Genomic DNA, 17,384 nt, shown 5'->3' with positions numbered 1-17,384 from the left:
GAGGCTTGATTAGGTTGCTTCATTTTTTTAGGCAATAGGTGATGCCACAGGCTTTTTCATGGAATACCTCAGAAAGCCTGTAGTGTCTGGTTGTTTTGCTTTTAATGATGCTAAGATCATTCAGTGGCTTTAGGGGGTGACCAACCTGATAGCTTGTTCTAAAATTTCCTAGAACCGGTTCATCACATTAGTTTCATCCATTGACAATCCCAAGTGAGTTCTGAAGAATTTCTGCTACAACAGCACAACTGACCCACTGGTTAAATCTACCCACAGTCATCCATTGTGCTTCTTTGTTCTGAACCTCCAGGAGATGCCGCTTCCTCTCGTGACTGTATCGCCAAACTCTAGAAAACTGCTTCTTAACCCTTTAATGTGCATATAAATCCTATTAAAATATAGGCCTAATTTAGGAGGCTTGAGGTTCCACATTTCTAACCAGCTTCCAGGCTATTCCAAAATTGCTGATCTGTGGCTATACTTAACTGAGCAAGGCCCTGCTGCTGTTGCTGCTAAGTCGCTTCAGTCGTGTCCAACTCTGTGCAACCCCATAGACGGAAGCCCATCAGGCTTCCTGGGATTCTCCAGGCAAGAACACTGGAGTGGGTTGCCATTTCCTTCTCCAATGCATGAAAGTGAAAAGTGAAAGGGAAGTCACTCAGTCGTGTCCGACTCTTAGCGACCCCATGGACTGCAGCCTACCAGGCTCCTCCATCCATGGGATTTCCCAGGCAAGAGTACTGGAGTGGGGTGCCATTGCCTTCTCCAAGCAAGGCCCTAGGGCATTTCTAATAACTAAAATCCCACAGGAACCAGAAGGAGCTATGTACAGGCCACTCAGAGATTTTCAAGAAACTGGCCCTGAGAATCAGGGAGTGTATCTAAATTGGGCAACACTATAGGGCTGTCTTTGTGGCAAATCTTCTTTCAGTCTGGAAAACTGCTGCTTAGAGACCAATCATGGCCTCCTCATATGGCCTCTGCATGCAGTGCCCAAGCCCATGACGAGACCCTTCTCACTGGGTTGGACCACTTAAATTTAGCCTCTTCCTTCTCCTCTCCTCGTGCATATTTCTGCTGTTAAGTCCTGCAACAAGAGATGGGAAAAGTGCAGTTAGAAATGTTCTATGCTCTGGTTGTCTCCAGAACTTAGTATACTGGGAAGTACGTGGACCAGCATGTGCCATAGAGGACTGTCTGCTATCTCCAGAGTACCTTGGAAAAGGTCAAGGCTTTTGGCCAGACCCCCTGGAAGAACTGACAACATGTGATGCAGGGGAGGGAAGGGGCTGTACCAAGACCAGGGTAATAAAAGCAAATTGTCCCCAGCAGCGAAAGTCATCTGTCCCCATAGACGACTGCCCTAGAGTTTTTGCTGTCCAAATCTCAATGCTCCCAATGGGGAACCACTCACTCATATCTCTTGGCTTGATGTCCTAGATCATGTACTAGTTTTGAGCTCTCCTAAGGCTTCCCTGGTGGCTCAGATGGTAAAGAAACTGCCTGTAATGTGGGAGACCCATGTTTGACCCATGTACAGTTCTAAATTGGGCAACACTATATAGGGCTGTCTTTCTGGCAAATCCTGGGTCAGAAGGATCCCCTGGAGAAGGGAATGGCTACCCACTCCAGTATTCTTTCCTGGAGAATTCCATGGACAGAGGAGCCTGGTGGGCTACAGTCAACCGGATTACAAAGAGTCGGATATGACTGAGTCACTAACATTTTAACGCTTTGGCTCACTCACTTAAGCTTTAAGGTCCTTCCAAATACCCTCTCTGGTATTTTTGGTTCTATCTTCCAATTTCATGCACGCTTTGTGGCTCTGCTTACACTTGTGATTATGGTGGGGGGATGGTCACAAATCTTGGACAAAGACAGCTCCCTCCTACATGTCGCGCTGCACACTCCACATCCGGCCACATTCAACTCAGGTCTCTGAGTGCAGAAGACCAGTTGGGATGAATCGGAGCGACTGGAGTTAGACCGGGTAACATCTTAATTCCTAGATGAGGTTGCCCTGTGTGCACTGAGGAACTGCTGAAGGTTATCAAGCAGGAAAGCAGCAGTTCCATGATATTAGGTTATTTGAATATGTTTTCCAGGTTGAGACATTTTTAAGAGTACTTTGAGGCATCAACAACGAGCATGCCTCATTAAAAATCTCAGAACATTCTGTCCTCCTGTAGCCCAGCCATGGTCTCTGGGTTCTCACTGTGACATTTTCCCCGGGGTAAATGTCTTCTCATCTCAGTTTATTTATAGTTCATTTAGACCATCAAAGCAATAATAATTCCCAAAATAGAGAGCATTGCTCTGATGATCAATGGGATACATGAAAAGCAGTTTAATATAAAAGTGAAAATGAAAAGGGTGTTTTTTGTGGGGGTTTTCTGGGCTGCAGTAGGTCTTCATTGTTGCATGGGTTCACGAGTTGGGGAGCACTGAGCTAGTTGCCCTGTGGTATGTGGGATATTAGTTCCCTGATGAGGGATCAAACCCATGTCCCTTGCATTGTAAGGTGGATTCTTAACCACTGGACCTCCAAGCAAGTCCAAGAGAGTGGTTAATATAACTAACAACTTTCCTCTCATTCACTCTATCAACTCAATTTGTGTTATTTCTTTCAAGACCATGCCTAAGATATTTTTCTTCTATGAAGCCATTCCTGACTAAATCTACCACATCTTGAATCAGGAAGAACTTTACATTTAAAGCTAGGAGGTATCATGATACAGACTTTAGAATAAGGCAGATAAAGATTTGAATCCCAGATCTGTTACTTACATTATCCGAAACGAAGGTCAAATTTATCATCTGTATTATGAAGCTATCAATTCTGTGTTATCTCTATTGACACTTATTTTTAACTCAGTGGCAGTCTCCCACTACTTTCTTGTTAAGATAACCCAGATCTTTTCAAATATTGAGTGGAGATTTCTTGATCTCATGAAAGATGGATCCAGCTCCTGATTTGTACAGATCACGTGACCCAGTTCTGGCCAATGAGATACAAGGTGAAGTCTGATGGGGGCTTCTGGGAAAGATTTTCATCCCTAAAGTACGTGCTCTATCTACCTTCTTCCTGCTTTTAAACTTGGTTGTGTAAGAACATGAAAGTTTCTACTGTGAGAGGCAGATGAGTGCCAAGACACTGACTCAGAACTCTGAGTTATGAAACTGCTGACCAAATGCCAGCAATGGTGTTAAGTGCTGGGGAGACAATGAAGAGCCAGTAACAGATATCATCTCTGCCCTCCTGAAGCTCAGAGTCTAGTGGAAGGTGACGGCCAGGGATCAGACACTGTGCAAGTAAATATGAAATCACAACTGTGACAAGTGTTTTCAAAAAAGAGGAACATGTTCCTGGATTAATAAATCATGGAGAAATGTATCTTCCCAATATACCTATACATGATCTGGGAGAGTAGAGGATGCTTCTCTGGAGATGAGATGATACAGCACTATCTGAAGGAAGGTTAGGAGCTAGTTGGATGAGGGATTAAAGAGACCAAGAGATTTAGGGATACAGAACAGCAAATGCAAAGACCCTGGGAAAGAGGGAATATGATATATTTGCAATTGTACTTTTATTTTTTAATTTAATTTTATTTGACCAAAGTTGTATATTTGTGGATGTAAACTACAATGTGTATAAACTATATGTAATTTTAAAAGTCAAATAATTACCTTGAGTAATAATATTGAAAATGATACACATTAATATCATCGAAAAATATCAGTCCATGCCTCGCTCCTCCCCACTTTCCAATCCCACTCCTCAGGGGCAACTCTTTTTCATTATTTGAGCTTTCTTTTTCAAATTCTAGCATTCACTTCTATATTTCTAAGTAGTATGCTGAATGGCCAACCAGAACACAATTCTGTGACCCAGGTCTGGCCAATGAGATAGAGGCATAGAGGAGGCTTCTTCAGTGCTGGCATTTCTTTCTTCATGAATGACTTAGTTGAGGTAAGCACCATCCTCTCCTCCTCCTTACTGTCTTAAGCATAGATGTAACAGCTAATGTTGAAGGGGTCATCTTGTATCCATATGAAAAAGGCCAAGAGACGCTCAGAGATACCACAACTGAGTGTTGGGACCAATGCTAACTTTCAGAGCTTTTTTTTTTTTTTTTTTTAATGAGGAAAACTAAATCCCATCCTTCTAAACTACTGTTAATCAGCCTTGATATTACTAGCAGCCAAAAGCATTTCTAATTGATGTTTAGTTGCTAGTTTCTGATTTATGAATTTTGGGCAATAGGTATTGACTTTCTGTTACAGAAGATGACTATTTTGAGCTTCCCAGGTGACACTAGTGGTAAAGAACCCACCCACCAATGCAGAAGATGTAAAAGAAGTGGGTTCAATCCCTGGGTTGGGAAGATCCCCTGGAGGAGGGCATGGCAGCCTACTCCAGCGTTCTTGCCTGGAAAATCCCACAGACAGTGGAGCCTGGTGGGCCGCAGTCCATGGGATCGCAATGAGCCAGACATGACTGAGTGACAAAGCACTCACACACGCACATGGTAATTTAACTCACAATTTCCCACATCGTCATCACCCACCTAATACCAGTATCTTCCTTCTTTCATCTTCCAGTTGAGGTTTATCACCAGTTTTAGTAAATTATCATTCAGTAATTCTATTATGAAGATCATATGAATATTATTCACTGTTGAACCAAGTATGTAGTAAGATTAATTTGATTATATTTCCAGTCTTGTGTAATTTCCCCCAGAATTACTGAATGCTAAATATTTGTTAAGCTTTCTCTGTACCTATTCCTAATACTTTTCATACCCTCAAACACCATCTCAATATAATTTTCCATCATGTTAAACTTAATTGTTGGGTTCAACCCTTCAACCCCACCCCAAAACCTCTGTTGGATGAGAGAATTTAGTTGCTGTCTAAGCCTGCTAAGCCATTATCATTTTCTGCCATCCCTCTAACTTTCTCTTCTGTTGCCTCCCCTCTTTCCTGAATCTTAAGACTATCTCTTTCTTGGTTCTTTCTGTTCTCCCATGTCTTAATAGAGCACATTGTCTAGTATCTTTTTGAGAAAGGATGCAAGGTTTTAGAACTTGAGCTTCTGGAATTGAATTTTATTCTACTTTCATACTTCACTGATAACTTGTCTAGGCATATAATTTAGCATTTAAAGGTTTTTGTCCCCCCTAATATCTTGAAGCTGGCAGTATTGTTGAATGAGATAATATATTCTGATTCTTCTTTTTTTTTTGGCCATGCCCCACAGCTTGTGGGATCTAGTTTATCGACTAGGGCCACAGCAGGCCGCGAAAGCCAGAAATCCTAACCACTAGTCCACCAGGGACTCCTATTTCTTCCCCTTTCTTTCTTTTTTTCTTATTCTTGATCCTTTGTGCCTGAGCAGTTTGCTCTTTGCTTGCTTCATTTTATTTTCATTTCTCTGGGCTAGAAAGATCTGCCCAGACATTTTATGAGAATTGCTTCAATTTACTTCATTTAGAACCCACTGTGCTGACCACTGTGTGGGTCATGCCAATTAGAAGACTTAAAATACTTGAGCTATTTAAAAATCATATTTTATCTTTTTTCTGATAATTTTCTTCCCAACATTTTTCCATTCTCTTTTTCTGCAATACCTCTTAGTCATGTATGAGATCTACCTGCCTGATCTTACAATTGTTAATTTTTTTTGTCTTTTACTCTCTATTTTGTTGTCTTTTTTTCTACTGTATGGGAGATTTCCTAGATTCTAACTTCAAATATACCGTGGAAGGCTCTTTTTATGCTTTCTTTTTAGCCTCTTTTTAGGCTTTCATATTGATATTTTAATGTCTATGAGCCCTTTTTGACTCCCTGATGGTTGTTTCATTGCTTTTAAATAGTATGCTGGTGCTCACTTTGGCAGCACATATACTAAAATTGGAACAATATAGAGAAGATGAGCATGGCAAGTGTGCAAGGATGACAAGCAAATTCATGAAGCATTCCATTAAAAATTTTTAAAAAATAAATAGTAGCTGTTCTTATTTCATGGAGGCAATGTTTTCTCATATTTTAATTATATAATCTTTATTCCATCTTTGTACCATCTGTTTTTCTTAAAATCACTCTTTTAGTTACATTTTGGTCAAGTCTTCATTTTGGAGGCTTTTCTCAAATGTCTGACCCCTAACCTCTTATCTATATTCAAGAGTGTGGCAGAAAGAGCTCCTTAGAAACTCTCTGTATGAAGGTAGGACTTGTTGACTGATGGACTTTGTTGAAAGGAGATGTATTAGAGAATAGCCCTCTTTTTTCTTTCTTCCTTGCTTTCTTTCATTTCTTCCTTCCTTCCTTTCGCCCTCCTTTTTCTTTCTTCTCTTTCTTCTTTCTCCCCCCACTCTCTCTTTCTTCCTGATTGGGAAACACCCACATCAGTATCTGCAGATCTTTTCTCTAAGACCTTACAATTAATCCAAAGAAAGATCTTCTGATCTCCTGCTTTGAGGGGAGGCGTGGCTGCTGGTGGGATAAGCTTGGTTCCTGGCTCACTGGGCTGGGTGGAGGAAACCAGGAGATGGTATCTCACTGATTAGCATATGGCCTTCACAAACTCTCCCTGTTATAGGTCCGGTGCCTCAGTCCTGATGATTCCCTCAGTACACCCAAGTCTGCAGTCTTCCTGGTTCAGTTTGTCTAGAATACACTTCTGTCTCCTGCCGGAATGAGGAGGGATGGTGTTATGGGCTGAACTGTGCCCCCCACCTAAATTCACAGGCTGAGGTCCTAACCCTGCAGTGGCACACTCCATTTTATTGCACTTCACTTTATTGTGCTTTATGTGCATTGTTTTGGTTTTTTTTTTTTTTAACAAACCAAGGGTTTGTGGCAACCCTGCATCAAGCAAGTCTGTTAGCACCATTTTTCCAATGGCATTTGACCACTTTGTGTCTCTGTGACACATTTTCACGATTTTTGCAATATTTCAAACTTTTAAATTATTTTTATATTTGTTACAGTGATATGCGATGTGCTCTTTTAAAACTTTTATTTATTTACTTGGCTGTGCTGGGTCTTTGGTGATAGTTGCAGTGAGCCAAGGCTACTCTTCCTTGCAGTGCATGGGCTTCTCACAGCAGTGGCTTCTCTTATTGCAGAGCACGGGCTCTAGGCACATGGGCTTCAGTGGCTGTGGTATGGGCTCAGTAGTTGCACTTCCCGGGCTCTGGGGCACAGGTTCAATAGTTGGGTGCTTGGGCTTGATTGCTCCATGGCATGTGGGATCTTCCCAGACCAGGATTGAATTCATGCTTCCTGCATTGGCAAGTGGATTCTTTACCACTGAATTGCCAGGGAAGCCCAATAAGTGACCTTCAATGCTACTACTGTAATTGTTATGGTGGCACCATGAACTGTGCCCATATAAGACGGCCAACTTAACTGATAAATGTTGTGTGTGTTCTAATGTCTCCATTGATGGGCCATTCCCCCATCCCTCTCAGGCCCCCCTATTCCTTGAGACCCAACAGTATTGTTATCAGGCCATTTAATAACCCTACAGTGGCCTCTAAGTGTCCAAATGAAAGGACAGATCACATGTGTCTCATTTTAAATTAAAGCTGAAAATTATTAAGTTCAGTGAGAAAGGCATATAGAAAGCTGAGTCAAGCCAAAAGCTAGGCCTCTTGTGCCAAATAATTAGCTAAGTTGTAAATGCAAAAAAAAAGTTCCTGAAGGAAATTAAAAGTGCTACTCCAGTGAACACAGAAATGATAAGAAAATGAAAAACTTATTGCTGATATGAAGCAAGTTTAGTGGTCTAGATAGATCAAACCAGCCACCACATTGTCTTAAGCCAAAGCCTCATCCAGAGCAAGGCTCTAATTCTCTTCAATTCTGTGAAGGCTGATGGAGGTGGGGAAGCTGTAGAAGAAAAGTCTGAAGCTAGCAGAGCTGTTTCGTGAGCTTTAAGGAAAGAAGCTGTCTCTGTTACATAAATGTGCAAGATGAAGCAACAAGTGCTGATGTAGAAGCTGCAGCAAGTTATACAGAAGATCTAGCTAAGATAATTAACAAAGATGGCTACACTAAACATCAAACTTTCAATGTAGATGAAAAACTCTTATATTGGAAGAAGATGCCATCTAGAACTTTCACAGCTAGAGAGAAGTCAACAACTGGCTTCAAAGCTTCAAAGGACAGGCAAACTCTCATAAAAGAGGTTTATACATCTGGTGACTTGGTGTTGAAGTCAATGCTCATCAACCACTCTGAAAATCCTCAGGCCCTTAAGAACTATCCTAAATCTACTTTGATTGTGTTCAATAAATGGAACAAAGAGCCTGTATGATTGCATACGTGTTTACAACATGGCTAATTGAATGTTCTAAGCCACTGTTGCAGAGAAGGCAATGGCAACCCACTCCAGTACTCTTGCCTAGAAATCCCATGGACAGGGGAGCCCGGTGGGCTGCCGTCTATGGGGTCACACAGAGTCGGACATGACTGAAGTGACTTAGCAGCAGCAGCACAAGCCACTGTTGAGACCTATTGCTCAGAAAAAAAGAGATTAATTTCAAAATACTGATGCTCACTGAAAATGCACCTGGTTACCTAAGAGCTCTGATGGAGGTGTACAAAGAGATGAATGTTTCATGCCTCCTAGGACAATATCCATTTTGCAGCCCGTGGATCAAGGAGTCATTTCAACCTTCAAGTCTTACTAATTAAGCAATACAACATGTAAGACTAAAGCTGCCATAGACAATGATTCTTTTCATGAATCTGGACAAAGTAAATGAAAAACCTTCAGGAAAGGATTCGTCATTCTAGATGCCATTAAAAACGGTCATTAAAAACATTAAGATGAGGTGACTCATGGAAAAAAGGTCAAAATATCAATATTAACAGGAGTTAGGAAGGACTTCTCTGATGACCCAGTAGTTAAGAATCCGCCTGCCAATGCAGGGAAGGGAAGATCCCACATGCTGTGGAGCAACTAACCCTGTGTGCCATGACTACAGAAGCCCACACACCTGGAGGCTGTGCTCTGCAACAGGAGAAGCCACCATGAGAAGCCTGCATACCACAGGGAAGAGCATGCCCTGCCCACCACAACCAGACAAAAGCCTGTGAGCAGCAACAAAGACCCAGGGCAGTCAAAAAACAAAATTAATTAATTAAAAAAACAAAAACAGGAGTTGGGTAAAGTTTGGTTCCAAGCCTCATGAATGACTTTGAGGCGTTCAAGATTTCAGAGAAGGCTCTTTGACATAAATCACAGCAAGATCTTCTTTGACCTACCTCCTAGAGTAATGGAAATAAAAACAAAACTAAACAAATGGGACTTAATTAAACTTAAAAGCCTCTGCACAGCAAAGGAAACTATAAACAAAATGAAAAGACAACCCTCAGAATGGAAGAAAATAATTGCAAATGAAGCAACTGACAAAGGATTAATCTCAGAAATATACAAGAGGCTCACGCAGCTCAGTATCAGAAAAACAAACAGTCCCCAGTCCAAAAATGGGCAGAAGACCTAAACAGACATTTCTCTAAAGAAGACATACAGATGCTCAACATCACTCATTATTAGAGAAATGCAAGTCAAAACTACAATGAGGTATAACCACCTCACATGGTCAGAATGGCCATCATCAAAAAATCTACAAACAATAAATGCTGGAGAGGATGTGGAGAAAATGGAACCCTCTTACACTGTTGGTGGGAATGTAAATTGATGTAGCCACTGTGAAGAACAGTATGGAGAATCCTTAAAAAACCAGGAATAAAACTACCAAATGACCCAGCACTCCTACTACTGAGCATATACCCTGAGAAAAACCATTATTCAAAAACACACATGTACCCCAACATTCATTGCAGCATGGCCAGTACAGGGAAGTAACTTAGATGCTCATTAACAGATGAATGGATAAAGAAGTTGTGGTACATATATATAATACAATATTACTCAGCCATAAAAAGGAATACATTTCAGCCAGTTGAACTGAGATGGATGAACCTAGAGCCTGTTATAGAGTGAAGTCAGAAAAATAAATATCACATATTAATGCATATGTATGGAATCTAGAACAATGGTACTGATGGGCCTATTTGGAGGGCAGCAATGGAGACGCAGACACAGAGAACAGACTTGTGTACGCAGTGAGGGAGGGAGAGGGTGGGACGAGTTGAGACAACAGCATTGAAACATACATTACCACATGTAAAACAGACAGCTAGTGGGAAGCTGCTATAAAACACAGGGAGCTCAGCCTGGTGCTCTGTGACAACCTAGAGGGGTGGGATGGGGATGGGTGGGAGGGAGGTTCAAGAGGGAGGGGATATATGTATGCTATGCTAAGTCGCTCAGTCGCGTCCGATTCTGTGCGACCCCATAGACGGCAGCCCACCAGGCTCCTCTGTCCCTGGGATTCTCCAGGCAAGAACACTGGAGGGGGTTGCCATTTATAGCTGATTCATGTTGTTATATGGCAGAAACCAACACAACATTGTAAAGCAATTATTCTCTGATCAAAACAAATTAAAAAAAAAAAAGATTTCAGTGAAGGAAATAACCGCAGATGTGGTGGAAATAGCAAGAGAATCAGAAACAGAAGTAGAACCTGAAGATGTGACTGAGTTGCTGCAATCTCATGATAAAACTTTGATGAATGCCGAGTTGCTTCTTATGGTTAAGCAAAGAAAGTGATTTCTTGAGATGGAATCTACCCCTGGTGAAGATGCTATGAAGATTGTTGAAATGACAAGGGTTTAAAATATGACAAAAACTGGTAAAGCAATAGCAGGACTTGAGAGGATTGACTCCAGTTTTAAAGGAAGTTCTTGCTATTAAACAGTACTGCATGCTACCAAGCAATTTCTTTGTGAAAGGAAGAGTCAACTGATGCAGCAAATGTCACTGTTGTCTTATTTTAAGTCATCATAGCCACCCAAACCTTCAGCAACCACCACTCTGATTAGTCAGCAGCCATCAATACCTAGGCAAGATTCTCTACCAACAAAAAGATTACTTAATGAAGGTGCAGATGATGGCTAACATTTTAATAATAAAGTATTTTTTTAAGCAATAAACTGTGGTATCCTACATGAAAATAAACGGAAAAGGCAATGGCACCCCACTCCAGTACTCTTGCCTGGAAAATCCCATGGATGGAGGAGCCTGGTAGGCTGCAGTCCATGGGGTCTCGAACAGTCAGACACGACTGAGTGACTTCACTTTCACTTTTCACTTTCATGCATTGGAGAAGGAAATGGCAACCCACTCCAGTGTTCTTGCCTGGAGAATCCCAGGGACGGGGAGCCTGGTGGGCTGCCATCTATGGCGTCGCACAGAGTTGGACACGACTGAAGTGACTTAGCAGCAGCAGCAGCACATGAAAATAAAAGGTACAAAACATCTTATTTCAACATAAAAACGAAACTATTTTTTCTGGAGTACATCTTAATCTGGGAAAAGGATAGATATGTTGGAAGGAAAAAAAAGAAAAGAAAAGACAACCCATTATTTAGTCCTATGCTGTTGTGCAGGGGATGATTTCAATGAAGTATTTTTTACTTAAAAGTATGCACATTGTTTTCGTAGACATAATGCCATTGCACGATTAATAGATTACAATATAGTGTAAACGGAGCTTTTGTATGTACTGGGAAACCAAAGAATTCATGTGACTTGCATTATTTCAATATTCACTTCATTGAGGTGCTCTGGAACTAAACCTCCAATAACTCCAAGGTATGGCCTTACCTCTGAATGTGACTGTATTTGGAGACAGGGCTTCTAAAAAGGCAGTTAAGGTAAAACGGGGTCATATGTGTGGGCCCTAATTCAACATCACCAGTGTCCTTAGAAGAGAAGATTAGGACACGTGCATGTTCACAGTGAACAGGATCTGTGAGGACAGAGCCAGTGACGGCCACCTGTAAGTCAAGAAGAGAGGCTTCAGAATGAAACCAACCCTGCCGAAACCTTAACCTGGAACTTCTAGCACCATGAGAAAATACATTTCTCTTGTTTAATCCACATGATGTGTGGTATTTTTTATGGTAGCCCTAGCTTTGCCAACAAAGGTCCGTATAGTCAAAGCTATGGTTTTTCTAGTAGTCATGTACAGATGTGAGAGTTGGACTGTAAAGAAGGCTGAGTGCCAAAAAATTGATGATTTCAAATTATGGTGCTGGAAAAGACTCTTGAGAGTCCCTTGAATTGCAAGATCAAACCAATCAATCCTAAAAGAAATCTACACTGAATATTCACTGGAAGGACTGATGCTGAAGTTGAAGCTCCAATATTGTGGCCACCTGATGCGAAGGGCTCACTCATTGGGAAAGACCCTGATGTTGGGAAAGACTGAAGGCAGGAAGATGATGGGGGTGATGACAGAGAATGAGCTGGTTGGATGGTATCACCGATTCAATGGACATATGTTTGAACAAACTCCCGGAGATGGTGAAGGGCAGAGGAGCCTGGCATACTATAGTCCATGGGGTCACAAAGAGTTTGACACGACTTAGTAACTGAATGACAAGCAAATTAATACAGATAGAAGCTTGATTATACTGGGGGTGGGGTGGGGGGTGGTAAGGGGACCTACAGGATCTAACAGCTTTGAATTAAAAATGTTAATCCATTCCGCTGGTTTCAGTCCTTCCACTTGCTCCCACCTTCAATGACAATTAGAAATTTGATTTTCTATGTCTTTATGAGGTTCTACAGCCTAAACAGGCTTGATCCTGTCTACAGATGCTCTGGTTCATCTTTCTCAGTTCACCTAAATCAGTTTCTACTCCTCCAGTCACTTTCCACTTTTTTTCCACCTTCCAAATTTTGTTATCTTGAACCATCTCATCTCCTCTCTTATTCTTCCATCAATGGGACTTCAGGAAGAAGTAGAGATAAAGATATGTATTCAGTGCAGTATGTTTTAACAGGACCACGATTTCTGTTGAAGAGTTACCAATGACCAGTTCAAGAAACAGAAACCTTCACTTCCCTGAAGGAGATGTGTTACTTCAGGTTACTAGCTGAAGTCCACACTGCTAGTTTCAGAGTCTGCGTGGAAACAGTGTCAATGCAAATATACATATCCATACAACTATGAAAAATAGAAGTGGCCCCAAAAAAGTGCCATTTACTGCTTAGTTGGTTAAGTTATATACTTCTATGTCAATTTCAAATTCAGACACCCAGGTACATTTCCTTCTTTACAAGGTTAATTCTTGGGGAGAAAAGCCAAACAAAAAAAAAGTATTTTTATAGTGTGAAGCAATGTAGGAGATACCACCAGTCATCTACCACAGTACATTCAATGTGCTTTAGTGGCTCTGTATATGACATTCAGTGGGTGAAAAGCAGCAAAGCAGATTCAGTTGATGGGTTCCTAGAAACCCAGTATTTCTAGGAACTTCTCTGGTGGCCCAGTGATTAAAAACCACCTTCCATGCAGGGGACACAGGTTCGATCCCTGGTCTGGGAACTAAGATCCTACATACTGAGGGGCAACTAAGTCCATGTGCTGCAACTAAGACCTGATGCAGCCAAATAGATAAATAAAAGATCTTCACGGCCCAGAAAATCACGATGGTGTGATCACTGACCTAGAGCCAGACACCCTGGAATGTGAAGTCAAGCGGGCCTTAGAAAGCATCACTACGAACAAAGCTAGTGGAGGTGCTCGAATTCCAGTTGAGCTCTTTCAAATCCTGAAAGATGATGCTGTGAAAGTGCTGCACTCAATATGCCAGCAAATTTGGAAAACTCAGCAGTGGCCACAGGACTGGAAAAGGTCCGTTTTCATTCCAATCCCAAAGAAAGGCAATGCCAAAGAATGCTCAAACTACCGCACAATTGCACTCATCTCACATGCTAGTAAAGTAATGCTCAAAATTCTCCAAGCCAGGCTTCAGCAATACGTGAACTGTGAACTTCCTGATGTTCAAGCTGGTTTTAGAAAAGGCAGAGGAACCAGAGACCAAATTGCCAACATCCGCTGGATCATGGAAAAAGCAAGAGAGTTCCAGAAAAACATCTATTTCTGCTTTATTGACTATGCCAAAGCCTTTGACTGTGTGGATCACAATAAACTGTGGGAAATTCTGAAAGAGATGGGAATACCAGACCACCTGATCTGCCTCTTGAGAAATTTGTATGCAGGTCAGGAAGCAACAGTTAGAACTGGACACGGAACAACAGACTGGTTCCAAATAGGAAAAGGAGTACGTCAAGGCTGTATATTGTCACCATGTTTATTTAACTTATATGCAGAGTATATCATGAGAAACACTGGACTGGAAGAAACACAAGCTGGAATCAAGATTGCCGGGAGAAATATCAATAACCTCAGATATGCAGATGACACCACCCTTATGGGAGAAAGTGAAGAGGAGCTAAAAAGCCTCTTGATGAAAGTGAAAGTGGAGAGTGAAAAAGTTGGCTTAAAGCTCAGTGTTCAGAAAACGAAGATCATGGCATCCGGTCCCACCACTTCATGGGAAATAGATGGGGAAACAGTGGAAACAGTGTCAGACTTTATTTTTCTGGGCTCCAAAATCACTGCAGATGGTGACTGCAGCCATGAAATTAAAAGACACTTACTCCTTGGAAGGAAAGTTATGACCAACCTAGATAGCATATTCAAAAGCAGAGACATTACCTTGCCAACAAAGGTTCGTCTAGTCAAGGCTATGGTTTTTCCTGTGGTCATGTATGGATGTGAGAGTTGGACTGTGAAGAAGGCTGAGCGCCGAAGAATTGATGCCTTTGAACTGTGGTGTTGGAGAAGACTCTTGACAGTCCCTTGGACTGCAAGGAGATCCAACCAGTCCATTCTGAAGGAGATCAGCCCTGGGATTTCTTTGGAAGGAATGATGCTAAAGCTGAAACTCCAGTACTTTGGCCACCTCATGCAAAGAGTTGACTCATTGGGAAAGACTCTGATGCTGGGAGGGATTGGGGGCAGGAGGAGAAGGGGACGACAGAGGATGAGATGGCTGGATGGCATCACTGACTTGATGGACGTGAGTCTGAGTGAACTCCGGGAGTTGGTGATGGACAGGGAGGCCTGGCGTGCTGCGATTCATGGGGTCGCAAACAGTCGGACACAACTGAGCGACTGATCTGATCTCATATATATATAAATTATATATATGTATATACATACGATTTAAAAACAAACTTGGTATTTCTGCCCAGATGGCACAGAAGCGGCATTCTTCTCCCCACATCTCATTATAAGAGATTTAACATCTGATGGCTGTTCTCACTCCCTGGAGCCTTAGGTAGTGGGTTTTAATACATCATACATCTAAACAGACTTGTCTTCACTCAGGGCACTATGGGGATGAGTTGGCTATGGGGTAGCATCTACTGATTTTTGCGGAGCCAAAACAACTGAGGGAAAAAAAAAGACATAATAAAGTAACAATTTGGTATCAAATACTGAAGTTTTAATTTAGGAAAATGGCATTGGCCATTATAATAGATGCTAAAAATCACCATTAAAATGATAACAGAAGTAAACACTAAAATGATAATAGAAGTTTTTCTCCACTAGAAATTTAACTAAAACTTTAATCTCATAAATGGAATAGTTTAAAAAACACTAGCTTTTTCTTATTGCTAGCTTTTTACATGAGAATTTACTTTGTTGCGGCCACATAAAATGACATCAAATACTAACCTGTGCTGAAATTCCTAAAGATATGACAAATAATGTAGCAGATCACACGCTGTTTTAAAAAAATGCACTCAGATCAGATGAGATCAGATCAGTCACTCAGTCGTGTCCCACTCTTTGCGACCCCATGAATCGCAGCACGCCAGGCCTCCCTGTCCATCACCAACTCCCGGAGTTCACTCAGACTCACGTCCATCAAGTCAGTGATGCCATCCAGCCATCTCATCCTCTGTCGTCCCCTTCTCCTCCTGCCCCCAATCCCTCCCAGCATCAGAGTCTTTTCCAATGAGTCAACTCTTCACATGAGGTGGCCAAAGTACTGGAGTTTCAGCTTTAGCATCATTCCTTCCAAAGAAATCCCAGGGCTGATCTCCTTCAGAATGGACTGGTTGGATCTCCTTGCAGTCCAAGGGACTGTCAAGAGTCTTCTCCAACACCACAGTTCAAAGGCATCAATTCTTCGGCGCTCAGCCTTCTTCACAGTCCAACTCTCACATCCATACATGACCACAGGAAAAACCATAGCCTTGACTAGACGAACCTTTGTTGGCAAGGTAATGTCTCTGCTTTTGAATATGCTATCTAGGTTGGTCATAACTTTCCTTCCAAGGAGTAAGTGTCTTTTAATTTCATGGCTGCAGTCACCATCTGCAGTGATTTTGGAGCCCAGAAAAATAAAGTCTGACACTGTTTCCACTGTTTCCCCATCTATTTCCCATGAAGTGGTGGGACCGGATGCCATGATCTTCGTTTTCTGAACACTGAGCTTTAAGCCAACTTTTTCACTCTCCACTTTCACTTTCATCAAGAGGCTTTTTAGCTCCTCTTCACTTTCTCCCATAAGGGTGGTGTCATCTGCATATCTGAGGTTATTGATATTTCTCCCGGCAATCTTGATTCCAGCTTGTGTTTCTTCCAGTCCAGTGTTTCTCATGATATACTCTGCATATAAGTTAAATAAACATGGTGACAATATACAGCCTTGACGTACTCCTTTTCCTATTTGGAACCAGTCTGTTGTTCCGTGTCCAGTTCTAACTGTTGCTTCCTGACCTGCATACAAATTTCTCAAGAGGCAGATCAGGTGGTCTGGTATTCCCATCTCTTTCAGAATTTCCCACAGTTTATTGTGATCCACACAGTCAAAGGCTTTGGCATAGTCAATAAAGCAGAAATAGATGTTTTTCTGGAACTCTCTTGCTTTTTCCATGATCCAGCGGATGTTGGCAATTTGGTCTCTGGTTCCTCTGCCTTTTCTAAAACCAGCTTGAACTGCTCCAATTGAGAATAATGGTCAACCATTATATAAACAGTCACTAGATTAGGAATAAAACTATCCAGACGGGTAAAATCGACTGCCTACCCCACGGTTGCTACAAGTTGCTGGAAAACTCCAAATTCGGCATAATTTACAATGATGGCTTTCAATGGCTACTGAGGTGCTACTTCCTCCTGTCAGCATTCGGTACTGATGCGTTTCAAACTCTAACCTGCATCAGAATCACCTGGAGGACTTGCTAGACACACAGTCTGCTGTCCACCTCCATGAGTTTCTCGAGGCCTGGGGTGAGTTGGTGAATTTGCATTTTTCACAAGCTCCCAGGTAATCTGATGTCGATGGTCTGTCCAGGGATCTCACATTGGGAACGACTGCTGCACTTAAGAGTTTACGGAGAAAGATGTTTGAGAAAGAGAGAGAAGTACATTCTC

General features: G+C 41.8%; 1 long non-coding RNA gene and 2 other non-coding genes across 4 annotated transcripts in view; 2 read left to right on the top strand and 1 right to left on the bottom strand.

Annotated features, from left to right (window-relative positions):
* The window catches only part of LOC133260661 (uncharacterized), a 41,759-nt gene that overhangs the window by 20,128 nt on the left and 4,247 nt on the right, over positions 1–17,384 (bottom strand). The window lies entirely within an intron of this gene.
* On the top strand, positions 5,887–5,998 carry LOC133260857 (U6 spliceosomal RNA). The gene has a single exon (XR_009740997.1). It is a non-coding gene; the product is annotated as a U6 spliceosomal RNA (small nuclear RNA).
* Positions 15,246–15,390, top strand: LOC133260828 (small nucleolar RNA SNORA79). Its single transcript, XR_009740974.1, has one exon. It is a non-coding gene; the product is annotated as a small nucleolar RNA SNORA79 (small nucleolar RNA).

This window comes from Bos javanicus, chromosome 14, assembly GCF_032452875.1.
Source record: "Bos javanicus breed banteng chromosome 14, ARS-OSU_banteng_1.0, whole genome shotgun sequence".
Classification (NCBI taxonomy): Eukaryota; Metazoa; Chordata; class Mammalia; order Artiodactyla; family Bovidae; genus Bos; species Bos javanicus.
The sequence above is the reverse complement of the archived record's forward strand: the minus strand, read 5'-3'. Positions and strand labels throughout refer to the sequence as shown.